Below are 27,987 nucleotides of genomic sequence, written 5' to 3' on the forward strand. Positions count from 1 at the left end.
AGGCGCAGCCACGTGTTGTGCGTGCATATGGTGTGACTTCAGCTTCAACCGCAAACCGCGACCTGCAGAAACTACTTTCTTGGCACAGCGGCTGGAGGAAAAACAGGAATACTTCATTCGCCTCCAAATGTTCACTTGAACCCACTCAGCTATCGCGGCTGTCGATGTCACGCAGCCAGAACCGTGGCTGTTCACCTTGAGGGGTCCCTTGGAGATTGGCTTTTCTGGAGCTAACTGATATGGACTGGATCCCAATTTCCTTTTGGCTAATTAGCTTGGCAACAATAACCAGTAGAAGACCTTATCAGCGTCCAGGCCGTCTGCTGCGTGTGTTGTTTTCTATTTTTCTTTTTTGGGGAGGGGGCGGTGGTACTGTAGGTTCTCCCTGTTGGTGCTTGATAGTTCACGTATGTTCCTGGAGCACATGTGCTCATCGTGTCGCGCTCGTGTTTCACTGACGCACACAAAGACAAACTCTCGCAGCTCAGTTCACCCTCCGGGGACCTCGCTCTCGTCTAAGTGGATGATATTAGCTGAATGTTAATTCCTAATATAATTTACCATCACATGCCGCATATGTACGTGTGTGTCGTGCTCCATGAATCAGGGATCGCTGGATGAGAAAAACTCTGCTGCGCTGCCTTTGTGCGTGATCTAGTAAGTAAATATTTTGGCACTAAGCGTGTATGTGGAAAGTGGTTCAGTCACATATAATTGCAGTTTTTATCAGACAGGGCTGATGAGGAAATCAATAGCACTCCTACATGCAAACCCCATAAGCACGGGTCCTGTCGCTGTGATGCTGATAATTGGGTTTGTTACCTGCTCCTTGTTTAAACGCTGCGTATTAGACATCATGCTCCGCTTAGTTACGTGCAATGCTGTATATTGTGTGGTGCCTCATTTGTCTCGCTGCCGGTCTCGTCCACTCTCGCGAAAACACATTCATGCCATGAATTTCCTTCGTTGTGCCGGATATCTTCAGCAAACCTTATTCTAATTCGTGTAATCCTCAGAGATGGCACAGGCCCAGCATGCAGCCATTCAGAATGCACCAGTGCCCTCGAATGCCTGCTCAGTCCCAGAACACAGACACTATGGGCCTCAGGGTAATTTCACACTCTGTTATGATTTTGTTCAGAAATAATGTGGGTTTGGGGAGAAGTTTGAGTTGACTTCAGAGAAAAAAGCATTCTGCTGTTGCATAAAATGCATTTAATGTGAGTGTAGCTTTGATACCCTAAGACCAGCGCGCGTCCAATAAATTCAAATGCGGCTCAATTTAAAGTTGAGAAACAGGAGTGATTTTCATGTGCAGGAACAATGAGGCTTTGTTCTTAGTTGTAGCACATGGCTCTGGTCTGCTCCACCTAATGACACAGTGCCGGTGCAATAAGCGCCGCTTACTGTGCTGTATGCGTCATGACAGTAAGAAACACGCAAAGGGCCTTTGAAGGATGGCGCCCGGCAAACGCAGGCTCTTTAATGTCTCCTTTAATGTGTTCTTTGGAACATTTAGCTACAGGGCATCATAGGGTGACACATGTACACAATAACAGCTGACTAAAAGATGCATACAATAGCTCCCATGACCATTAAACTTTAATAGCCACCAACATCTAATGCAGTTAAGCATGCAGCAGGTCTCCCCCTGGTCCCAGACCACCAGACACACAGATTACATTTCTAAACTAGATTGATTTGCACAGACAAGACCAATAGCTTTAATGTGATAATGCATCCTGGGTCAGTGTACTGTTTTGGTGTAGGGGAGAATGACTGTGGTCACAATTACGTGAGTGGCCTCCCGTCCGCCAGGAGAACAGCACAGAATTACCAGCAGGTGAAGGATATTAAAGCAGCCTAATGGTTCGTCACTGAAACGCATCTCCGTTAAGCTGAGGCTGGAGAGGTGCCTGTAGGTTGATATACAGTAGGTCCTTTAAGCTCTTTATATTGTCCAAAGACCACGTTTCCATTTTGTTTCTCTAATTATGAACTGTTTGCAGGCAAACCCACAACCAGTTCAAATAAACAATATAAAGCAGCCTGTACTGACGTGGCTGCAGCCCCGGCCACCGGCAGGGAAGCCCAAACCTGGGGGATGAACCATGATTCAGAACAGATCTGTATAAACTGCTCACTCTGTTACGGCTCAAAACAGAGATAATGTTGTGGGGGAGATAGCAGGAGCCTCCTCGTGTGTAGCACTCTCCCAGTGAAAACCCACACTGTCAGGTGAAAAGCGGCGTCTGGCAACTCCGCGTGCATCAGAGGAGGCGAATGGCCAAGGTTTGCTGAGGGGATGTCAGCGACGGGGACGGAGCGTCACACTGAGACCCGCTGACAAAATCTTTATCATTTTCTTGGAAATTGCACTGTAAATGAAACGAATAGATGTGTGGTCACAGCCAAGATAGAGGCACACAGAGGTCCTAATGATGCTAAATATCAACACTAGAACTGCCAGACTGTTGAGAAATAATGGTCACATGCTATTTGTGTTGCCACACACACCTCACGGAGGTTAGCTGGCCTCCAGGACGTAAATGCTCCATTTAATGAGTTGTGTAAGTGCAGTTGGCTGATGGGACCTTATCGCACAACATATATAACATCACACCGTTGGTTCTTAAACACAACCTGGGGATGTTTCCATCGAGATGTTCCACACGTGCTTTGCACAGATTCAAGCCGATACAGTTAACTGTTTGAAGTTCCTTGTGCAGAAATGTGATTTAGTTGCTGCTCAAATGTCTTTACTTACAAACACAAACATAATGACTGGATGAATCAAGTCAAATGTCTTTTTAATGAGTGCAGGTTTAAATGTATTAATGGGAGTTGTCAGGGGGTCGCTGGGGTTGGATGTCAAGTGTGCTAAGTGCATGTCTGTGACACTGACTCCTCCAGAGTCCCATGTGTGGTCGGGTCTCTGCAAAGAAAGCACTTCGGTGTCTGAGGTGCAGCAGTGTTCACTTCTACTGCGCCAAAGCCACAACACAATCTAATAATTCAGGAGCCTTAAAGCAGAAGAGAGGCGGGTGCAGAGATTTTATGTTCATTCTGGAGTGCAGCATTTAAAACACAGGCATTTCTGTGCTTGACGTAAAATTAAACTTAAAATAAATACGTATACAAATTAGTCATGTTTCCTGGCACCTGATAATAATAATGATTTAAGTAGCAACGCATGCGAGACCCCTGTGACGATGTCCTTTTAGTTTTATTCAGCTTGAATAACATAAGGTGAGAAAATTACAGCAGCAAAAGACCAAAGTGGGCAAATTAAAATGTCAGCAGATAACTTCTTAAATGTCTTTGATCATATGCACTCTGGGATCTCATTGTAAACGCAGCAAATGAAATGCTACTTACGTTCACAGCTCAGCTTCCATAGAAGAGGCATGTAATTAAATGTTGGCGTCTCTCACCGATAGCTTATCAGTTGAATCGTGCTTTTTATGGTGCATTTGTGAGTGTTACTTTTAAATCGAATAGAACAAACCTGATCAGAAAGGAGAAACGTGCAGGAACGACACTACGGTGCAGAGTACTAACACACACACACACACACACACACACACACACACACACACACACACACACACACACACACACACACACACACACACACACTGAACTACTGAATGTGCACTGTTCTGGTCGTTTGACCCGTCTTCACTGTTCTTTATTTCCTGCTCATACACTTCCAGGGCACCTGTATTCATCCACTCAAAATCTCTGACTCCCAAAAGGAAAAGGAGGCAAGACTTTCCCCAACGGTCCAAAAAAAGACCGACACCGGCGCTGCACTCTGAAACACAAGAAAAGCAGCGGGCTTAAAAGCGAAGCGAGGCTTTAGGAGCCTCGCACCCGAGCAGCTTCTACCTCAGCCCTGCTCGTCTCCTCCTCATGGTTCTATTCCCAGGCTCCACCCGGTGACGAGGCCTCTACTCTCGCGGGACGCGCGGCAATAAGAGGCCGTCACACGGGCGGCGCTGCTACACACTGAGCATCTGTACCGCGGGTCACGATGGGCTGCACCTTATTAAACCTCTTGAGTCCCCAAGAGTTTCCCCATTCATCTTAAATAAAGGAAATATGGCAATATATTAAGAGGAATTTTACGTTTTCAATTTCCTTCCGCGTGGATTACTTCGTACACGCCAAAAAATTCAACTCAGTGACCACAGTGGACTAATCCTTCTTTTAACCAACTACACTTGTAACAGAATACACCCCCCCCCCCTTTTTTGCTGTCAAGATTATTTCTTTAATTTTTCCAATGAATTCAAGTAAGCTGAGTTGTGTACTTGTCCCACCCTCCATTGTAATAAAAGCCCCTGGAGGCAGAGCTTGTGTTGCTTCATGCAATTCAAAGCAGCCTGTGAATGTGTGAATAAGTATAACATCAGACATTTTCCATTGCCCCATCTCTTTTAATGTTTTTTCACACAGGCACTTTTTTGTAGTATCTAGAAAAAGCAATTGTAAAATGCGGGAGTGTTTTGTGTCGGCGTGGAAAACAAATCTTTGGTCTGTGCAAAAACAGTCGGGTTAAAGTGACCTGCATTATCAGCGATCAGACTCTTTTTAAGCCACACACTGTAGCAAATGCAGCATTGGGTCAGCTTTGTAAGGCCCACAGGTTCAGTGTCAGAATTATGGTTTAACACAGGCAGACACTTTATACCTGCAGAACAACCATGATACGCTCTTGAATGGCCTTTCATGCTCTTGTAGCTCTGTAACCTTTACCTCCCCGAACGCCTGGGGAGGAAGGAAAGTGTTTCAAGTTAACAGCGCTCAGGTTCAACTGTATGCCAGCAAAATAAATAAAAAATACAAAAAAAATCAAAAGACTCACGATCACAGCATGTGCAGTCCCCTCTGATACCGACTCGACGGCTGAAGAAAATGTAAGTTAAGGTGTGAAAATATTAAAAAAAGGCTAAAACTGAAAGGAGCCAGTTGATACTGTACTTACAGCACAACCTGCAGCTGTGTTTTATCGTAACAATCAGGGTCAAAGGTCAATAGTCAACAGAAAATAACCATATAGACCATCAAAGAGGAATTTGTCTATTTTGGACACAAAGGGAGTTTTTCATATTTAAACAGGCCTCGTTTCTACTGTATAATTAGAATGATTGAGTTTAAAAATGCAGCTGCCTGGTTCCAGATAACAGTTCCTCACACACGCTAAGCCCAGGGCATCAGGACCCGCTCTCAACATGAAATGTCCGGTGATGAGGTAAAATCGTATGATCTGTATCGATCCCCTCGCCCTTCACTCATGCAGCAGCTGTGAACGGAAGCGACATGTTAGCGAGGCGTGCTAATGCTGTGCACAGTCAGCCTCATGAGGCAGCGGCCATCGCTCAAACCTCCCTCACATCAACCCAAATCATGTGCAACCTAACCTATTTATTCTATATGCTGTTAACAACGATATGCACTTTCACGTCTGGAAGCCGCTTACACAAGCACGACGCGAATGCTTGAAAACCTCAGCATATCGAGAACAAAGGATCATCAATTTTTTTACATGGCTGAAGATGATGCTTTTCATTTCCCTGACCATGTGGCGCACTTTATTTGTTGTCATATATTATGACCTACTGCTGCATCCATATGTTAGATGTTACTTATGAATTGCTTCTTTATTGCTGAGATGAGACCAGTTAAATACAGTATCAGAAAAACACTAGATCTGAACACATATGGAGAGGAAATGCATTAGAAAAGTGACTGATGAACAGTGTGAGTGTAACTCACGATGCTGCATGACATTTTTGGGAACTGCCTCATTATGCCTAATTCATTGCACAAACACAGTGCTTCATATTAAATATTCCAGAAAGGGTAAAAAAATGTTGCTGCTCGTAGAGAGGCAGCATGAACAGACTCTTTACACACCAGATGCAGCCTCAAGTGAGCGGGGACATAATCAGTGAGCTGTCCCTCCCCACACACACTCACAACTCCACCATCTGGCTGGTGCTACAGGTGGTTCAGAGGGAAGTCGATCCATTTCAACCGCAAGCAGTCGCACTCATCATCTGTAACTTTTCATTTTACTATTATTATTATTACTATTATTTTACTTGTTTGTCCTGTGCAAACTGATTTACATTTTTATTATAATGATTAGTTAATGAGTTAAACCTGAATGCTTAACATGTTCATGTTTAAAAAAAAGTTTGATATTCACAAAAATGATTTGCATAACTATGCGAGTATAACAATTCTTTTGGCCATTTTATACATGTTTCACCGAACAACAGTGAAGCCATGATATAAATGGAGAAGGTGAGAGATGCAGCGTCTCCAGCCGGACTTGAGCCGGGGAAATTGCACTTCCCCGTAGGTGTCCTGACCCGTAAGCACCGGGGTGCACGAACACATGTTTTCTGAGCCGAGCTGATATGCCAATACAAGCAAGCGGGATTTCACCCACAGTGGTCAGTTTTGCACCATGAATTCCCCATCCGTATTCACCGGCTGCCCCCCAGCACTTAGCTCTAACCCTGCATTTGGTGCAATCCCATGGTGATTCTCAATGGGACCAGCGGGTAGGGCAAAATCGCATTGCCATGCAGCGCTTCAGAGGCAGAAACCAAATGGTAGGAGGAATTACCCAGAATTCCTCACCAATCTGTATGAGTGTATTATATAAATGTATGTAGTCTGTGAAGTCAAGTTTGATTCTTTGAACTTGAAAACAGTGTGTTGTTTATGAATAATAACGATGCCTCCCCTAGGTTTTTTTTTTTTAACATTTTTTTAATCTAGTCACTAAATGCAGCTTTTATCTCTGAATCTGGGTTGATACAACACTTGAGGCACTTAACAACATTTAGGATGCACTTTTAAAGAAGAACAAAAAGACTCCAACTGTTTTTGGACCAGAAAACAAACAACGTCTGCGTGATGCTTTTTAAACTAGACACTGCAACGCGGGTACAAAAGGTTGGGACGGTGTTACATAACCGCGCAGCCCCACATAATAGATTAGACTGACGGCAAATGAAATGTGTCCCGGGGATTTCTTCAGCCGAAGCAAAGTCTGAGGGAGTGAGGAGTGAAGAAACAGAAGAAAGAGAGGGAGAGCGAGAGAGAGAGAGAGAGAGAGAGAGAGATTTGGAATTGCTGCCTACTACATTGTGAACGATATCTCTCTATTAGCATAAAATTACAATGGTGGTGGGTGCCTCTGCTTGGGGGATTGTCTGAGATCAGCTTAATCTCCAAGTGCCAGCAAATCTGATGACTCCTCCGAAGTTTAATCATGCCACCAGGGCAGGAGAGGACCTGACGAGCACCGAATGACACACTGGGGTATCCACCGCGGCAAACTGTTTCCTTTATGAGCACAAGCCGCACAGCACAACACAGGATGCGGCTTTTAATGGGTCTGCCGGCCACAGACCGCCCTTGTAACCGTTATGAGCTCCACGACATCAGGTGACACCTATGAAAATTGATGTTTTTTAACTCGGCGCTCTCGAGCCGCGTGAAGATTCTGCTGCCAGGAAAAAAAGATCAACCAAAGAATATATTGCTTGTTTCTGTAATAAATTATTCGGAGTCTAGTAATGTTTTTTTATTCTCAACCTAGTTTTGCTCTGGAGCCTGTGTTACATCCATCTAATAGTCAACACTGGAGGCTCTTTATCTTATATATTATTTCCAGGCTTCTAGATGCTCAACACCAACATATATCGTTTGCTCGTTTCTTTGTTGTTAATTTAATTAATTTGTAAAGATGCGATTCCCATGCACACCTCTGCTTCATGTTGCTAACTTTTTAACAAAGAGAGACATGTTTCGCCACATTTCCTCTTTTCAGGAGTAGGAAACCTGACAAAGCCACCAGTACATTAGTGCAGATGCCTTTGCTCCATTGTTCAGGTCACAGTAGGCCTGAATGCCTTTTTGAAGGCCGGCATTAGGAACACTTCCTCAGCTGCTCGACTGTGCAGAGCCCTTTGTGTCTGTTACATCTGACAATGATTCGCCATTTTGTTTCCCAAACAGTGCCACAAAAGACATTTCTGCATGAATTAGCCACGAACTCTCCAACGTCTGCTACGCTGCGACTCCATTATTATTCGCTCAACAGCATCCAATATTTTATTTGTCACCTATAATTGCCTGTTCTCCAACATGGAAAGGCAAAACACAGAATCCCTGAAAAGAAACATGTCCGTTCTAGGTGCGCGGCTTCTGGTTTAGCAGGGAAAAACTTTGTAAGTGCACGCAATGTGAATGCATCGCAGAGCTTATTGTCTTTTTCTCAGCACTTTGCAATTCAGTGGAACGAGAAGAGGAGTTACATCAGCATTATCTGCAGACAAGGCCTGGTGAATCCCTCCTTTCCTTTATATGGCCTGGGGGTTCTTAGTTTGCATGCAAGGTCCGGTAATGCATGTTTGATCTTTACAATACAAGTGCCAGTAAAAGTTAAGCCCGAAGATTTAAATTCACTCTAAAATTCATCCTCTCTCCCCAAGAACAATACCTCAATAAGCTCCAACACTTTGCGCACTTCAAAGGCCTTAAAACTGGGGCTTCTTTGTGCTTAAAACAAAGACGGCGCTGCTTTCTTTTAGGTTCTGGAGAGCAATATCAACAGAAAACCTCTAAAGAATTACAACAGCGACTGTACAGAAATATTCACCTGGAAAAGTTTTCACCTCTGTGCTTTTTTTTCACCCCCCTCTCTTCACATTCAGCTGCAAAGTTGTTGAAACAAACGACTGTACGTCTGGAGCCGAGACAAAGCTTGTAAAATAAGCGCACGGAGTAAGCGAATGTGCCCCGTCTTATCATCTGCTGCCACTGCACAGATTAGTGCTGAGCGGAATAGAAAAAGGTTGCGAAGAAGGGAGGAAAAAAAAAAGAAAACCGGAATAAAAGCTGCTCTCCAGTATTAGAACAGACAGTTGCATTAGCTTTCTAATAAGAAGAGACAGAGCAATGCTGAGCTGAAGAAAGGGAGCGAGAGAGTCTCCTCGCTCCTGCCGGGGTCCGACACCCCCCCACAGCGCTCGCTCTCCACCCACATTCCCTCCTCCGTCCTTTCCACTTAAATCAGATAGCGCTAGGTAGCAGGAGAAGCATGTCATAGGTTTAACTCATGCAGTATTAATTATACTCCCGTCCCCTGACCTTGCTTGTACTGATAATCTACTTCCCACACCCCAGCGCGGTGAATGGAGGCGCTTATCGTCGCTAAAGTTGAACCCTTTAGCATCTGCGGCGCCCCGGTGCCATGTGATCTCCTTTGTCCTGTAGGCCCTGGTGATTTATGAGGCTCCCGGCCGGCGTGCGCGCTAATATTCCGGCTGCGTCAGACGAGCCGGCGAGAGGCTCCACCTCACTTTTCACGTAGCGGACTGACTGTGTTATGGTGATGAGTCTGCAGTCCTGCTCGGCTGTGTTCCGTTGACATACAGTGGCGTCACGGTGCAGCACATTCATAGTGGATTTAGATGGACGGTTGTTGATGCAGCTCCAGCAGAACTCATATTTACCCTGGGTGTAACATCCATCAAAGATATGAACTTCCAGCTTCATTCTTTCATTTTTTTGCTTCAAGGGAGTTAATACAATATTAATCTTGTGCTTCTTGCTATCACTTAGTCAGCAAAACAGTTGCCACTCATCATGATGAATTATCAACAGTGAGGTAAAGTCCACAAAGTAAGCATTTGTCACCATTTGTGCCTACATGTGAAGCTGTTTCTGCCCAGCGCTAGGGTTAAAGGAAGGATGGAGTCATGTTCAAGGCGCTTTCCTTAAAGGAATCTTCTCATTCCGCCCACAGTTGCGGGCGTCACCCCCGGGTGCTGCCCACAACAAACACAGTCTGATCTCCTGACCGTTTGCTGCAGCACGACTCGCGGAATGAAAACAAAGCGCCGCTTTGGTTTTGGCCGCTTTAGTTTAGTCTCAGATAAATAGGATCGACAGATTTGTGTCAGTACTTTAAAATAGAATATTTAAATGTCTCCAGATTTTCTGCTCGAGTGCTGTTTGTTTGCGTTTCCCTGTCGGCGTAATCACAGTCTGCACTCGTAACGCCACAGACCTGTCGTAAATTGCCTGTTCCAGACTGATTAGTTCCGCATTTATGAGGAGCTGTGTACAGCATTTGACCATCAGCTCAATCAATGCCCCCTCGATATCCAAGTTACCGACCAAAATCACATGATAGAAAGTGACCTGCTTTAAAAACGCACACAACAAAACAAGTTCATACATTTATTTTACAGCTTTATGCTGCACATTTGATCAGTGTGTTCTCTAAACATCAATTTAAATCTGATTTAAATCTATTTACAGTATAACTTAGTTTGTTTTCAGATCTCTGTTCTTTCATATTATAAAGAAGGCAAGAAGACAACTATCAGAGAAGCCACATTTCAGCTGTGTAGAAAAAAGACTAAGAATAACAAAATTGGAAACTTTTCACCAACTCCCCGGGAGGTCTCGCATTGCGCGGAGTCGTCCACAGGTTCAGAGACACATATGTAAAACATGAAGCAGTGTCCTCACCAGGAAAACCAGTAGCTGCGGGATGAGGTTGGCTGAGTGATCGAAAACGGGACCTGAGAGCCTTCAATTACTGTCACCGCAGGAGTCCGAGGGGGGTTGGATAAGACAAAATGGAGCAAACTCCTGTCAAGTCTAGTGTTAGACAGCACGTACATGTGCCAAGTGAGGAAAGAGCAGCATAATGAGCTGAATCCCAACACCTGGCTGTAATGAGATTGGCACGCACACCCCGCAGCCATTAGCTTTAACCCAGACGAGTCAAATGTAGATTTCCAGAGATGGCAAAACCAACAGGATTAGCCTCCAAGGTCTTTTGTCCACCTACTACATTTGTCATCGCTGCAGCATTATGCCCACCACACACAATAAGTGAAATAACAGGCACATAACAGACAGAGCACTGTGCGTGCATGTGTTTAAAGCTCAGGACCCTCCCCTGTCACTCTGTTAAGAAATGTGGAGGAGTGGAGCATTCATGGCCAATTATGCAGAGGAGCTGTCATGTGCTATTTTTGTTTGTGCTTTCACCGTTTCACTCTCTGATTCGCTGTGGTGCCTAATGGTGAGTGTACTTTTGCACAAGACGCCGTGTTACTCAACATCAGGCAATTAAAACTTTAATTAGGCTGAAATGAGAAACTGTCTCTGATGCTTAATTCCTCATTTACTCATGTAAGAGTGGGGCTATGAAGTTTCATTAAGTTCTGTCTACGAGGACAACCGATATCTGCGAGGGCAACTATGTGTAAATGTGCTGATTTATTCTGGCTCCGCGCTGAGACAAACATGACGAATGTGAGCAGTCGGCTTTAGACTCACACACAGCTACGTTATTCTGCACCGAATAAACAATTGATCATTAAATAACCGTGCCCACCGTTTTATTTGCTACAGTAACAGATTCCACGTAAGGTGCATATAGAGTAAGAGGCTAAATACTAGTTTCCAGTGTCTAAAATCAAACCCTGCTCCAGCTCGTTTTCATTCAGCTGCTGTTGTGCAGTGCAATTTACAATAATTTCATAGCTCTCCGTAAAACTCTGAAGCCATTAGAAGCATCGCGGGGATTTCACCCGCTGATTCTGATCCTTGAGATGCTCCTGAAACGTCCGACTATGCTCTTGATTGCCTGGCCACCTTGAGATAAGGCGAGCTGAAAGACTGCAGTAAAACTGCTTCTGAGTTCTCCGGCTCAATTTTGTTATTTGCTTTTTGCTTTTAAATACAGTAACTGCAATGCAAACCAATTATCTACGTGAATGTGCTGGCTTTTAACAATGCATCGACCTGAATATTGATGCAGTCTTGTGCATTTGAATTTAGTCTTTCTCTGCGGGATACTCTGAATACAAAGCAGACTGAATAGTCTCATTTTTAGGCCAGTTCTTGCATCTCGGGTTCAAGGACTGTGCCTACTGTTGCATAGCTTCAAAGATTTTAGCGGGGATGAAAGTGATAATCTGCTTTCGAGTCACTCACCAACTGAGCTTGCTTCTTGGGCCACACAGACGCCATTGGAATGGGAAATGAGGATTGCCTTCCTGTCAGTGTCTGCCAGTCAACATGCTAAAGGGTGCGGCTAATGATACAACTCTACTTTTAGGGAAAAGCAACTGCGCTAAGCGGATACAAGCCAACCGCAATATAAGGAGTCAATCAGTATTTTCACGTCTTGCTTTTTGAAATATAGAAACGCAGCCACGCGCCCGTCTGTTCCCTCTGCCTCATTCACAGTCACACACCACCTCGCAGCTTGTTAGTGTTCTTGTGTGCTGAAACCTGGTTTTCCCTGCATGTCACAGCTGCCATGTCTTCCTGTTAAGTCTCTCTGCTCACACTGCAACTAAGACAGGATTAAAGCCAAATGGGGGAATAAACAATGTAACACCACCTGGCTTCATTCTTGTTAATGTTTTTTTTTTCCTGTATTTTACTAGGTGTCACATCCTTGACTATGTTTACATCAACCGTTTCCATATCGGCCACAGATTTCCATTTCAGATGATGCTGACAGTAATAAGAATCACATTTAACACTCCTTAAATCTTCTGTGATAAAAAAAGAGCCCACAGGGACTCCGTTTCTTAAAGGACTTGCTTCAGAGATGAGGCCTTTGAATTTAATCATAACGCTGCAGCTCCAGTTAAAGCTGAAATTCATATTTAGTCACTCTTTTCCTGCCATCTACATTACATCTGCGCTGACCAGCAATGAGTGCAGCACTGCTTGGTTTCCAGATGAACATATAAAGTGTGAACTGTCTCGTGCTCTGTGATGTAATAAACCAGTAATCATTTGAAGGTTTAACACTCACGCTCTGATGTTCGTTTGGTTAAGTCGCTGCTTCCCTTTAGGAAAGTGATAAATACAATTGCAAGTCCTGAGGGCTTTTAAACTTTGTTCTCATTATCCTACATTACAGTACATGTGCAAAAAACTTTGCTAATTATAAATATTATATTCATTAGCCACGGTCACAGAGTAAACATGCTTTTCCTGCACCCTGAAGACCTTTGTTTATATATTTAGTTATTGCCATTTTTTAATAATTCTGTATGTAAAATTAGTTCATACACGTCTTCAGCCATTTATCTTGTTTCATCCAAATACAACTGGAATAACCCTATACAGTAATAATAATATAAATTAGGAATAAATTAATATTATATAATAATATAATAATTCAAATAGTAAAACTCACTCAAAAGTTGTAAATATCTTTCGTATCAAGTTAAATGTCGCTGGTGAGAGGAGCTAAATCAGCCTCTCATGCAGGGAATATTCTGCCAGGAGTGTTCCCATCTATTTTGCCAGCAAAGCTGCCTGGGAGCATATTGTTATTTCCAGCTTTGGCCTGAGGCAACGAGTACAACAGACACACAAATACAACTGGAAACTGCCCAGTAAAATTTCACTGCAGCAGCAGGAGGTTAATTGTCTCGCTTAGGGGTAACAGTGGCGAGGTGGTTAAGAGTGAACTGGGGGTCAGTCTGTTCCATTTAACATCTTTAATACCAACCGCTCACAGATCTCTGAAGTGGACTTAGAGGTTTGGACCAGTAAACCTACATCTGGTTATCATAATACGCTTTTATGTAGCCAGTGTTTTCATTTGGATCCATCTGGGCCATTACACAAACCCTGTTATTGTGATTTTACTGTATATTTTGAACTGTGCTGCTTATGTGGATCTGATCTGCTGCCTTCTCCTATAATCCTACACTCAAATTAGCATCTTGAGTTAAAGGCTTTATCACAAAATATGACTTCGGAACATCCACTGCGCCGCAAATCCTCACGCCACACACAACACACCAACAACGCAAACGCAAAAGCACGAGAGGTGCTACTGTAGGTTGCCTGGATTACAGTGAATGGTGTGTTCTTGACCTAGTGAATCTAGTATGTTTACACTTGACACCTCTCAGATTGTGGCGTGTCGTACGGTGTCAAGTCTGCCACACTTAAACAGACTGACACCTCACCTGGCAGCCTTCTTGTGAGTTAGTAGACGGCAGCAGTTTGTGTGAATAGAACTGGTTGCTTAGGTTCATCATCCTCTGAAACAAAACAAAAAGTTTCCAGCAGCTCAGAGCAAAGATTTCTTTAATGTCTATTAATTAACACCACACAATATTAAATCATAAAACACTACAGCCACACAACAAAAACGAAAATCTTATCTTTATTATTAGGTTAGGTTTGGTTAGGTTGAGGGTAAAAATTCTATTCTAGTGGACACTGGGAAGACAAAGACCACTGGGAATGAGACAACAGCAAACTTCAAGATAAGAAACACATATAGTAGAATTACTGTACATACAAAATATAGGGACAGTTACTTGGATCTAAAGGTCAAAGTTCAACTCAGGTAATTATATACTTTTTGAATCCAAAAGTGAACAATGCAACAATGTAAATCTATAATTATAAAACTTGTGCTATGATTACTGTCATTTAACTTTTGCATCATCTAAATATAAAGTCTTCTGCAAGTTTCAAACAACCTTTTAAGCCAAACCTTCCTTTACGTCTCAATCAGCGAAGACAACAGGATGACAACTGACCCGAGACCAAAACAACTGTAAAACATGTTGAATATGAGCAGATGCTACGGAAGCTCACATCTCACAGCGTTTACGGCTTCTGTAGTTTTAATTTGATTCAGTAAGACCTCAATCGGTGGTGGTTTCTATAGCCACCAGAGGCAGAATCATGTCGGCTATAACTTTTTTATTGTTGAAGCAAGGTTGTTGTGACAACAGTATGTCTGAGCATATTGTGAAGAGAATATATGGAATTGGGCTGTCAAGATCACTGAGGCAGAATGATAGCTATGTGTTTCAAAGAGCACACTGTCTAACAGCCAATTTGTAACGGTGACTGCTGGAACCTCGCCTGCAGTTTGTGGGCATTCTCTGGGCATTTCCTTTGATGCAAGATCACAGATACGCAGCTCAAGTCATGTGCTGCAATTACAACAGTCATTAACTCATAATTACTGTGTTACAGGTCAACCTGAGCCTGGAACTGCTTCTTAAAGCTACAGGAAGCATCTTTAAGCCAGTGCCTCTGCTGTGTCTGTTGACATATGATAATTCATATACAGGAGCAGAGAAGCTGTAGAAGACACGTTTGACAGATATTAAGTCAGTGAAGTCAAGTTTAATTATTCATAAAACACTCATTCTATTATAACGGTACATTGTTGTGCCATCCGTCAAACATCCCACAAGCAAACTTGAAGATCTAGTTTGTGGCCATTTGACATTCAACGCTAGAAGTCATCAGACAGGAAGTCGTTCCTCTCAAGCGCTTCATGAACTTTTCCTAACAACCTTTAACATCACATTTCACAGAGGGACAGTGTATGTATGTTGCATGCAGGTGCCTTCTGCTGACTTCATGTTGAGTCATCCATCATTGCCTTCTACAAAACAGACCTCTTGTTTCTGCAGTAGCACCAGAGAAGGCCAGTCTGCGGCCCAGCAGTGCCCCTGACCGCTCCAGTGGGCTTTTATTTTTTGTGGACTCATACTGTACTTGTCTCCCAGCACTGTTTGGGGTTGTGTTGAATGTTAGGCCTGCTCATCCGAGACAAAACCTTTGTGTAAATCTTATTGTTTTGAGTCGAGCTGTCGCAAATTCCTTCCAAATGTCATCTTTTTAAAAAAATGGGTAACAATGCCCAACATTGCTGTTCCATGTAAGAATCTCCCACTGTGGAAACAGTAGACAGTCTACAGTCAAAGGTGCATCAGTACAAATCAAGTAGCTTTAAAATAAACAGCAGGTAGCATCACGATAGACTGCTAATACTCTCAGTAATGTGAGACAGGTGTTAGTGTACCAGAATATACAATATGAGCACTAAAAATTCATGGGCTGGGAAATGATGCACTAGGTAAATGAACAATATAGCCATATAATATTTATTTTCCTGCAATTACCATATCCAGGCTGCTAAAGAGAAAACACAGTGGACTTTATGTCTAGCGTTTATTATTTACAACTCTGCAGTGGGCTTGTTATTGTTCTATGTGAGCGATATATTTAAATAGAGAAAAACAACTCACAAACTAGGGTTTGCTGACCCACATGCAGATACCTCATAAAATGTACAAATTTCTTGGACATTTTTATGCAAGTAGGAAAAAGGTCCATTTAAATAACATTAATGATCATGGAGTTCCATCAAGCAGCTGTGGTTTCAGCTTAGTGGGACTGAGCACGCGCTCGTGACCTACCAGGACGCTTCAAGAGAACAGAGTCATTCTTAATGCTATCAATGACACCTGCGCTTTTTCCATTATGACAAGTCGAAATGGCCTCCATGAAAAAGGCCCGTGATCATTTTGACCTGTCATAAGAAGCGAAATAACATTCATCACAGCGCTGTTCCATTATCTGAAGCAGTAAGCAATTACAGTAAAGCTGCGAGCACAATGCAGTTAATTAATTACACCTGTCCTTGTCCTGCGAAGGCATGTCAACATGTCTCCGTAAGGGAGCAGTGACAGCTGCGAAGGGACACCGGCCGCGTCCTCCAACGTTAGATAAAGGAAATGGAGAGTTCTGAGGACCTTCACACCAACGTGGGCCTCAGACCATCCTGTAAGCATTTATGTCCACTGAAGCCAATTACTTTTCGGTTACATAAATGAGGGATAGATTATTGACTTTGAAGATGACTGTAGCAAAAAACATCTGAAGAGAACATTGCCTTTCATCTTTGCTAACTTTTGTATTTACAGTAATGAAGCGTGAAAATAGTTACTATACATTAGTATGCAATATTATGGAGCGCTGTAATTCATATACATTTTTAAAAACTACTCTTGAAAACTACATCAGTATGAAAGCAATACAGTATGAAGCAGTGAATCGTACAGAATAGGTTCAGAAGTGAAATAAATGATATGATCTAAACCAGATTATGATTTGTAGATCAGCTATTAACACAAAAAGCAAAGATGTTTCAGTCTCTTATTCTAATCTGAGTTAATATTTTATGAATTCAATTTGATTGTATTTGTTTAAATCCCTTTTGTCTTGTAAAGTAGCACCATTTATTTACAACCTGAAGAATTATTCTACTGTAATTCACATGACTGCTGTTTTTATCATCCTTATTCCAAACTGCACCTCCCATTCTAGTGTTGTGATGAACGTGTCCAATGCTGCAGGAAGCATGTGACAGCTTCTCTACATCTCCAGCGGAACAAAACACTGAACTCTGAGCTGCAGTTTCGAACCCGCAGCAGCTCTTTACAGTTGCGGTTAACCTGCCAAATGTCACAGAGAGAGACAGCGAGTGACTGCGAGCAACGGCATCCCCGGCTGCAGGCACAAACACCTTCGCAACTTCAAAGCTTCGGCTGCTCGGAGATATTCTTCTTTAACAATAGCAAACACGAGCAGCTGTCTTATCCCACGTGTTTGCAGCTTCAGTGCATCGAAGCTCCATTTATTTCCCACGGCACCGCACATTTCCCCCAGAGGCTAATACAGTACGATCATGTGCATCGACTAATGAGGAGTCATGTTTTATTTCCGGCATTTTCATGATTCACTGTGATATCAAACACTGTAAAACAAGTGCACTTAGCTGTTATAAGCACCCACATTGCATGGAAGCAAAATCCACTATGACTGTTCTGGCAGCAGTAAAACTACACCTTAAACAATAACACTTTTCTTTACTTAAAGACAATATGCCACTATATGAAATATGCAGATAAGATTGCAGCTCCCGAAGGTAATCATTACAAGAGGGTTATATAAAATAACCTGCATTGCAACATCTCGAGGCAACGTTTAAACACAGGTGCTGCTGCTGTGTGTGACACCAACTACTGTGTCAAGTGGGAATTGAAGAAAGGATGAATAAACTGCCCACGGTCCAGGCAGGTGCTTGTCATTTGGCATCTCATCAAGTCGCTAAAATCTACGGCAGCATTTTAATATGAATGCAACAGAGTGCAACCATCCATTTGAAAACAAACCATCTTGTTTATATTTGCATATTGGGTCAACGGTTGTATTCAGTAAGCTGTCATGGAGTCTTAAAATAACCACACGTATTTTCAGTGTGTGTGTGTGTGTGTACTCATCAATAATATTACATTTTCACTGCTCCCCTTTGAAATGAACTCATTATGTACCCTCAGGCTACCCTGAGGTATTACTCTAATCAAGCCAAATACTTGATGTGTAATTGCCTTCAGCTTCACTCAAAATAGTAAAGGGAACTGTGCCTCGCGACTGTGCATTTACAACGTGACCAGGATCCAGTGGCACCGCGGTGACGATGGTGGGGAGCGGAGAGCGAGGGAGACAGGTTCACTTCTCCACACCGGCTTGGATTTTTTTGCCTCAATTAGCCGCCCAAGGTTGAGCTTGCAGAAAATCCCAGGGTGCTTAACCTCGCTTCTAACTTGCATTTTCCTCTCTCACACCTCAGGCAACCACAATACATCTTTCACAGCACCTTCCAATAAACTGTCTGGATCCAGTGCTGATAGTGAAGAATATTAATGTTTCCAGATACCCTTTAGCTACCTATTAATTAACCCAACTCATTTATAGTTGATTGATAAACTGCTCTAAGTGGTTACAGCAAGGGTGCAGTTACAAGTAGACCTGATTTTTTCTGCAGATTTGGTTGGCTTTGCATTCACTAAAGGGCTCATTAGAAGCTGTCAGGCATCACTGGTCCTCTTTTTCCAAGAAGCCTAAGTAATACTGGACTCGGTTTTAGTTTTAAAGGCTTTTGAAATGAGCGATCAGATTGATGTCTTTAATAATGAACTCAAACACAGCTCTCCCCCTTTTGTTTCTCACAGAACAATAACATGTAACAACAACCTTAAACCTTAAAGCGTGGTATATAGCTTTAATTATTATTAGACCTGCTGTACTTAAGCACAGAGCTGCAGACACACCAGGGTTTCCTCCATTTCAGCTACAAGCATCAACACTACTCATCCAACTCATTGATTTTAGTACAATTTTTATTTTCTCCAAATCTCCATGAGCCACATTTACATTAGAAGTTGATTCATACATTATATTATATCTCCAGTGACATAATATCGTACATGTACTCACATGTGGTTGGTGGGTGACCTACTGTAGGACTGACAAGCGGTGGAAAACGTGGAGTAGGCAGTTCTACCTACAGTAAATGAGGGTTTTGCAGCTGACAAGCTGCATATTAGCAACCTCACACAGGAGGAGCAGGGTTTGGCCTCATTCAGTGCATCCTGGCTGTGCGTAATGTCATTTCATTTCTCCTGTGCCTCCTCTTTGTCACAATAACTGCCGCCGTCTTTGCAGCTTTGCTAAATATGAAATAACTAAATACATACTGTGGCACAACTGGATTAATAAAGCCTGGAAGCGATTGAATGTAAGTGTGTGTTTTGCACACTCAGCCAAAAACACCCTTATTTGAATATTTATTAGGGCTAATGGGGCAAAATCCACAGCATGTACTAATTTACTCTTTGAAAGACAGTTCTCAGTGTGGACCCTAATAGCGCTGAAAACATGCTGTTCCACGGTATAAAACCTGTAAATTCCCATGTAGACTCTCTGGGACTTTGCACCAGTAGGACAATAAGTCCCCATTAGTTCGAGTTAATTCCGTAAAACCTAACAACCAGCTGAGCTCTGTGCTCTTGTTCTCCTCCTCTGTATGATTCACCGCATTGACGGGTTGAGACAAGCGTCTTAGTGACATGGAGATGAATCAGTTGAGTAGATCGGAGGAAAATTACTGGCCATGTTTTGCGAGCAATAGCTCTGAGTCTGGCCTCTAGGTTTGATCACAGAAGTGGGACACAATGAAATGACCTTTAGCATGAGGGGAATTGAAGTCCGCTTTAAATACAAAGCAGCAAACAAATCCATTGTGGTTTTTTACTTATCTTTAGAATACAGGAAGGCCACTTGTCTGCACAATGCACGGCGCACATTGTTTCCTTGAGCCTGCAGAATGAATCCAATTACAAAAGAGTAGATGTATGTACTGTCAACTTTCCATGCGAAGTGTTTGAACAGGAGCAACTCACCACATTTAAAGGTTATCTCTCTCCATCCTTCAAAATCTGAAATGTTCAGTCCATTAGCTGACTGGGAGGCTAGAGCTGCCCTTTAAGCAGATGCAGCCAATAACAGCAGATTTTGTTCTGTTCATTATTTACAAAGCAGGAAAGACTATTTGTGTTGCTGTTAGTGAATGAGGAAACCATCAAATTGTAGCCTTGAGATAGAATCAGTGTTCAAGCTGCAGCATGGCGCAGCATTTATAGATATGTCCATCTCCACCATTGACTGGGTAGGATTCCATTTTTGTTTTGCTGAATTCTGCAGGGCATTATTGACAGAGGTGCGCCCTGGGCTTAATCTTACAAATAATTTTCTTTTGAAAATGTCATGGATTTGAAGAAAGAGCTAAAACCTGGGAAATCAATAATGAATTATGGCAAAACTAATAATAGCCGAGGTGGTAAGACGCAGTGTTTGGTGGTACTTTGATGTCTTGAAAGGATTGAGAGTTGATAATTATTTGCAGAAGAGGCAAACGTGCGTGTACGTGTGTGTGCGCGCACACACTAAATTCAATTCTAAGGCACAAGAAACTTAACTAATGTCAAAATCCTTTTCAGGAAATGTTCAATCATCTTATCTTAAAGCAGTTAAATTGAAATGACTCCACCTTCAGAGTAGAATTTAGGAACAGATGTAAAAAAAAAACATCCCGATCCTCAGCATAATAATTTGAGCTGTGGTCCCTTTAGGATAGCGAGATATAATTAAACCATACGGTTTGTCAGAAAATCAATGCAGCCCGTTTAACAACGTGCACAGTGTGTACGTGTAATACGACACCTGAGACGCCCGTGTCATGGAGTGGCAGGATCTGGCGTTCACGTGGCAGCACTTACAAACAAACGAAGGTCTGATGGTGAAATCATCAATCACGCTGCTGCGAAAAGTCTGCATACGTTTCGGCCGCCTCAGTCGTATATGATAATGTACTGTACAATCACAATTTGAACGCACTGCAATGGATCACACCACTGCAAATATGATGATCTGCAGATCTCTAGAGGCTTTTATTCATTTCAGTCTTTATTTTTTTAAGCTTTAGTTGTTTTTTTCCAACTTTCTGAAACATTTTCGCAGATTTTGTATTTTTTGCAGGACTTTTTCACCATTTGATCAACTATACCAGTCTCGTTGAGATTATTTCAGTATCAGCATGTAGAAGCCTTTTGAAGTCCATCAGCGGCTCCAAATTTATCACACATGACACACATGTTCCAGTAAAGAAACGCATGTCGCTGTCATGTTAGGCTCAAAGAACCAAAGCCATGTGCGAGGTTGAATTGAACTCCTTGGACCATTACACACTGAAGTAGAACACAGGCCCAATCGACAGGCTTGATGGGAGTACACTCACTGCAGGCATTATGCTGGAATTAGGCTTCTGACTGCAAATGACTAAATGGGAAAATCTAATTAAATACAGGATTTGTAAAAGTATCTGTGCCGAGGATTACAAAGGCTCAGGCTCAGCAAATCCACAGAGTAATATTTCTGCAAATGGCGGTTACATAAACCAATGGACAAGGCACAGCCCTCTCAGCCCTACAAAATACAAAGGCCACCTTTGTATTTTATTTATTCCAAAGAAACGAGCAGCATGTTGTGTTACTGCTTTCCTTATGTCTTAAACACTACACTTGTATAAATGCTCTGCAAGCAAACGGTCCTGCAGCTCACTGCATCTACTATGTTCTCACCCTTAAGATGAAAAAGTTTTAGCGCTGCTATTAGGAGAAGGGCACTCAAACGAGAGGCCGAGCTGCTCTGATGAATAGATGTTCACTGTCTTCTGATGCACTAAAAAATAACTTTCCCTGATGGTTTATGAGGCATAGCTGATCAAATTGACTGAGCTCGCTGGATAATATGACACTTTAACCTTACACTGTAACCTTCCAGCAATATCGGCCATGAATTATGTCCATTATCAAGTATCCCACTTTGACAAGACATAAAGATAATGGGATATAATTACTCTTTTCTTGAATGCAGCATATTTCTATATTGTGCATACTGTACATGTAATGTACAAGTACTTTATTTCAAACATATCTATAAGAGATGAGCAGGTGAAATGAATGAACCAGTGATAAAGCTGGAAAAAAGCGCCACAGTCATGGACATGTAACCCAGAGCAACATCTGGGGTTATTGCTCATCAGGAGACCTCTTTTCTGCTTTTTGTTCCTAGGTTCAGTCTCACCTGATGTACGGTCTTATTTGCCCATGGGCCACTACATAGTTTGTTTGTTACCCCCCACTGTTTCTCCCTTTTCTTTTAGTGCATTTTGGTTCATTAGTTTGTTCTGGAACTTTCCCCCCATTGCTGTGGCATTTTTCTTCTTTTTGCCCTTCGTGTACTGGACTGAGTTTATTACCTCAGGATGAGACGGTGCTCTGTGTTTTCCCCACATGAATACGTCAGTAGACTGAACTATATCCCCCGTCGTTCCCAGACCCTCACCTCAGGCTCATTTATAATTGTTGTGTTCTGCTCTTGGCTATTGTCTAGTTTATTTCCTCCACTTATCCTACATTATTTTGTGTTAACAATAAAACTGTTTTACCCGAGCCTCCTGGCAGTTTAATCGGGTTCACAAACTCCACTGAGTTATACACTCAAACCTTATAATATTATGAATATAAAAGTAAAACTATTTTTATTAGATACTGAAACTGAAAACCTGTCCTGTCCCTTCTTGTGTAGTGATAGCAGTAAAAACTGGGATAGGAAAAATATATATTATATAGAATTTATTTTACCTGATATATTATATCATTATATATATTTTTCCAATTTGAATGACTCAGGAGGAAAGATAACATCTTATCTTAAGTATTTTTTACATTAAACAACTTTCACACAAGTGTAACTTTGAGGCCATAAAATCAAAGTGGAAATAAGAAAGTTAATCTCATGTAAAATTAACTCATATCAGATACAACTGAAGTAGTGATCCAAGACATGCATGTGTGTGTTGGGAGGATATTTTCCACACTGTGACCCAGACTAGGTTCCGTGCATCCCAGCGCTGGAGTTCAGAGCTTCAGGGGCTTTGGCCAAACCAGGGCACAAATCCACGTCCAATCATCTGCCTGAGGGATTGCTGTGTGTTGCCAAACTTATACCAAAGATTTCCTCTTCTACATGCACACGCACGCCCTGCTTTGGTATTATACATTAAATAGCCGCAGTCCCCATTGTAATATTGAGAAGTCATTACCTGTCAGGCCACCTTCGTTTGCCTCTGCTGAGGGAAGATGATTGCTTCCCCACTGTGTCCTTTAATGAGTGATAAGAGCATCTGATCACAGAGAGGCACTCGCTGCCATGGGTGCAGGAATGCTCCTTGTTAAGTATGCATAACAAGTAATAAATAATACTCTCAAAACGTCAAAATGTCAGCACATTGAATCAAATCTTTGGTGCATAAAGCGCTCTTATTCATTCTCCAAGTCATTATATTGTTAAAGCTGTTTAATTTAGTGATTGCATACCAATGAATGTAGAAATGGAATAAATTCCAAAGGACAATGATAAACGACTGAGTCACTTACTGTAAATATCATATGAAACAAAACCGCTTGACATTCATTGTTTGCAGCTTTTCAAACATAAGGCTTTTCTTTCTTTGTCTGTTTAAATATCATTGTTCTTTATGTCCATATTGAAAAATTCTGCACTTCATTATTTAAGTCCATACTCATTTGTGCCTAATTATAAATGGATGAAGCCTCGTTTTTGGAATTTGCTTTGGTGTAAGAAAATTCAGACTTCAGTGCCCTTGAGTCTTCATGGTAAGTCTTTGCTTTGCACACCTATTGTAGGTTTAAGCACATTATCCTATTTACCCTAGGATATGCATCCACACTCTGTCAGATTAGATGGGAAGCGTCTGTAACCCAGCATTTTCACGTCATACAGGCAGCGTTTGGGTTTTGGGTCTAGGCCTTCACGGAGCCACTAAAGAGCAGTTAGAGGCCGGTCCTGAAGCCACTCCATCTCCTGCTTGAGGCCATCGTTGCGTCGCCTCGGTCTCAGGTGGTTTGAATCGAGGACCTGGTTGTTATGAACCAAATTAGAAATTGTCTGGAATTCAAGCTGAGATGCCAGTAGTCACCTGTGGTCACCGAGGCAACTGATTAGGTGATTAATTGGCGGATTATTTATTACAAAACCAATAACTAAAACCTCTGCCCTTTTCCATTTTCCATTGATGGTTTGGTGATAAAGGGATCTTGTACCTGACATAGCAAAAGAGTCCTCCCCACATTAGCCCACCTCCCAGCTCCTGTGGGGGCTTTAAACTTAAAAATAGGTTCCCCTTATCTCCCCCCTCCTCTATCTCAGGCTTCCATGTGTTGTATCTCACAGTAAGGTATTTGTGAAAGGATAATTCTGTAGGAAACATGCTGAGGAGGTCTCGGCCTCTGAGGTGTAATACAAAGTGTCAGCGCGGATAGTGCTCATCACACACTTCTGTTTCCTCAAATTTGAATTAACAACTCCGGTAATTCTGGTGTGGAAGTTAGTCACTGATGGAGTGTTTACATTACACATGCAACACTAACTGGCCACTAGGAACACCTGTACCATCTAATCCAAGTCTGACCTTAATTCTGCTTTAACAAGATTATACGATGTAAACTGAAGCTGTCACACCTTCCCAGGCATGTTAGCATGATGTATGCTTATGTGTATGTATTTATTTTTTTTATTTTCATGCTGGTCATGCTGGACAAATCTCTCTCCAGGCGCGTTACATTACTATCAAAGCTCACATAATTCGTCATAATTAGTTTAGAAAAGAGTTGAAGAAAGAAGTTGTTTAGATGGCTTCTGATCTCTTGCTGTCAGAATGTTGGACAGTCAAAGTATCAGAATTAGATAAATAAAGTGTTTTCTTCAAAGCATTAAAAAATCTGCCAAGATTAAAAATTTAAGGCAGTGATGTATCCTTCATAATAATGATCATCTGTGACCTATGACAGCCTGAGCATCTGTAGATGATTCAGATAAGCACACAAATAGAAACATGCCAAAAAAATGAATGAAGAGTGAGCGGATGGAGGAGATGGTCAGAAACACAGACAAGGCGGCAGATGAAACTACGTGATTATTCTCCAACCTGCAGATGGTGTTCAGTCTTAGCCACGGTGCGATGACAGCCAAGGCACAGACAGATTTGCTGAGCATTACTTCCCCTGAACAGAGCGTTCAGTGTGGACACAGCACTTACTATTTCAATCATGGTTAAATTCTACCCTACACTAAAAAGGATGCCTTCCAGTGCTCAGAAAACCCACAACGGCGCGAGACAGACTGGTCGTCCAGTATTTTTAGTCACAAAGAGTGTGTCCCCAAGTGTTGGGTAGAGAAGACTGTGAGGAAGTGTGTGTGCATTAGAGGGAGAGAAAAGAGAGGTCACAGGTGGAGAGCATGGAGGCAACTCAACGTACTTGAACTAACATGAAGAGAAACAAACCACAGTGTTAAGTTCCCCTTGCTGACACTAACAACCTGAAACACTTCTTTTCAGCCGAGCATCTCTCGATATCCCTCAATCATTTTTTCATTTCAAAGTTCCCTCCTGTGGTGTTGCTGGTTTGAAATCTAGAGACCTCTGGCCCAGAGTGCAGAAACAAGGAACGCGTGGAGAGCCGATACCGACCTTTGTGTCTCTCTCCATGTGTCGGCGTGAACAGAAGACAGATAAGAGAAGAAAAGGGAATTAGTTCATGCCAATAGATGCATTTTTTTTCTCTATTATTATTCAGTGACAGGGCTGACAATGACCATTAGTCATGTAGGATTTATCCTCAGGTACAGTTTGATTTTGTGACTAAAGCAGGGAATGTTGAGACTTTATAAAGTGCATTTATAATGATTAGGCGTTGCTCACATTGTCACCCCATCTTCTTCGGTCAGACTCTCAAATGAGATGGTGCATTTTAGTCCAGACGAAATTCTTCTGCAATAGACATGCAAGAGGAATGACAGGGAGAAATGGTGGCCTCTCCTCCCGAAGACTGCTCAAATGAGGCTGTCCATATGACAGCCCTCGTCAGTGATTGTGCGAGAAAAGACAGGCACAAGGAATCTGGGAAGGTAAATATAGAATCAGAAACGACAAGACAGAAGCATCCTAAACACCAAAGATGGGGGAAACATTCTCAGTTGGCAGTTTGTGAAGTACAGTATTAATGCTGTCCCATCCAACGGGCCTGTCATAAAGGTGAGAACTGCATTATACACAATATAACAGAGGTGCTTCTGTTATTGTGTCAACACAAGTTACATCAGTGAGGCTAAATAAACACTGAAGGCCTTTACCAGGTCAGGATTCATGTATTGAACTAAAAATGACCTAAATGACTAATTCATATATATGACAAAATAATAAGAGTAATATAATGTGACATTAAGTAATGAGGAATGCTCAAGAGGAGACTCCAAATTCCTGGAAGCAGCCTGTAGCTGACACTAAGTGGAAACTTCCCTAATGAAGAATTTAAATGATCACTCAAAAAAAGGTCAAATCAGACAATGTAACGTAAGACATGCAACGTGACATCATAACGATGACATTTGCATATTGTTATGTACTGTAAAATTATTCCTCTACAATATTTATCCCTCTTCTGAAGGAAAATAAGCTGCTACAGTAAATACCCAGACGTTCGAGTGCATTCAAATAGGAGGTGAAGAAAGAGAAATAATAACAGCTATCATAATAATATGCTGCTTTTTCATATCTGTATGTGGATATCTGGGAAACAAAAACATTCTAAGAGAATCTTCAAGGCCCCAATTAGAGACGAGAGGACACTATGTTATCTGTTGCAGACCTACTTTGCAATTTAAACAGATAAGAGCGCCTTGTGTTTACTGGCAGGTCCCTGTGGTGAAGGATTAAAGCACAGCAGTGGACAATGAATGAAAAATAAACGTGGCTAGAAGCTCTCGGACAGACTCTCTGCCCGGCAACATACTGTAAAATGGCTCACAGTTAATGCAGAAAGAGGCTCTCGATAAAATAATAGACAAGCAAATGTTCCATTCAGAGCAGAATAACACAACTGTTACATAGATAATTTCATTGCGCAATATTTTACAAATGTTTTATGCAATTAGCTTTAAATCATCAAACTGTTGCCATGGTTGGCTGCCAATTCAACCAGATGTATTTGTGCAGAGCTCATGAATGCCCAACTGTTATGACCAGTGTATGTCTGCTAAATGATATGTAAAACTCTAATATGTGCTTTAATTTGCATATTTGTGCAGATATTTATTCAACTATGAGAGAAAAGCCTTCATAAATGTCGGTAGAAATTCCTCGGAAAACCACCAAACAAAAACAAACCCAGCTCCTTAAGTGGTCCCTGCTGACGCTCAATTATCAAGCGTGAAAAAATAGCTGCTCAACAAATTCACTTGTCTGCTTGCTGGCTCTCCAGAGACAATGTAGTCTGGCCCCATCTTAGCCTAAACTACTGTTGCTTTGCCAGAACTGCATTTTTGAACCTTACAATATGCTGATCCAGGGCCGGCGCAGGGGAGAATTTCTGGCTCAACCTGTTGTGCTTCTGGGTTGAGAATTGGGGTTTTGAATTTCATTTAAATGGGGTAGACACAAAATGCACATGCCTGCTATTTTAATACAGAGAAAGCAGAACCAGAACAGCATGTTGTGAGCATTAGTAACAGTTTGGAAGGCACAGAGAGGCTGTGCTGAAACCATTAACCTCAGGGAAGGTTGGTAGGTTGGTAGGAAGGCGGTGGCAAAAGACTTCACCTGGTGGA

The 27,987-nt window shown here is 42.2% G+C and overlaps 1 protein-coding gene across 13 annotated transcripts in view; it reads right to left on the reverse strand.

The window, feature by feature from the left end:
• The window catches only part of lingo2 (leucine rich repeat and Ig domain containing 2), a 251,085-nt gene that overhangs the window by 192,362 nt on the left and 30,736 nt on the right, over positions 1-27,987 (reverse strand). Inside the window, exon 2 of one of the 13 annotated variants that reach the window (XR_008695842.1) lies at positions 1,447-2,378. The exons of 10 other annotated variants lie outside the window; for them this stretch is intronic. The gene's annotated coding sequence lies outside the window, so the exon portion shown is untranslated. Of the gene's footprint in view, positions 1-1,446; positions 2,379-22,958; positions 26,282-26,961; positions 27,980-27,987 lie in introns of those variants that run through there. 2 more of the 13 variants (XR_008695837.1, XR_008695841.1) reach the window with 2 other exon arrangements.

The sequence above is a fragment of the Betta splendens genome, chromosome 10 (genome assembly GCF_900634795.4).
Source record: "Betta splendens chromosome 10, fBetSpl5.4, whole genome shotgun sequence".
NCBI lineage: Eukaryota > Metazoa > Chordata > Actinopteri > Anabantiformes > Osphronemidae > Betta > Betta splendens.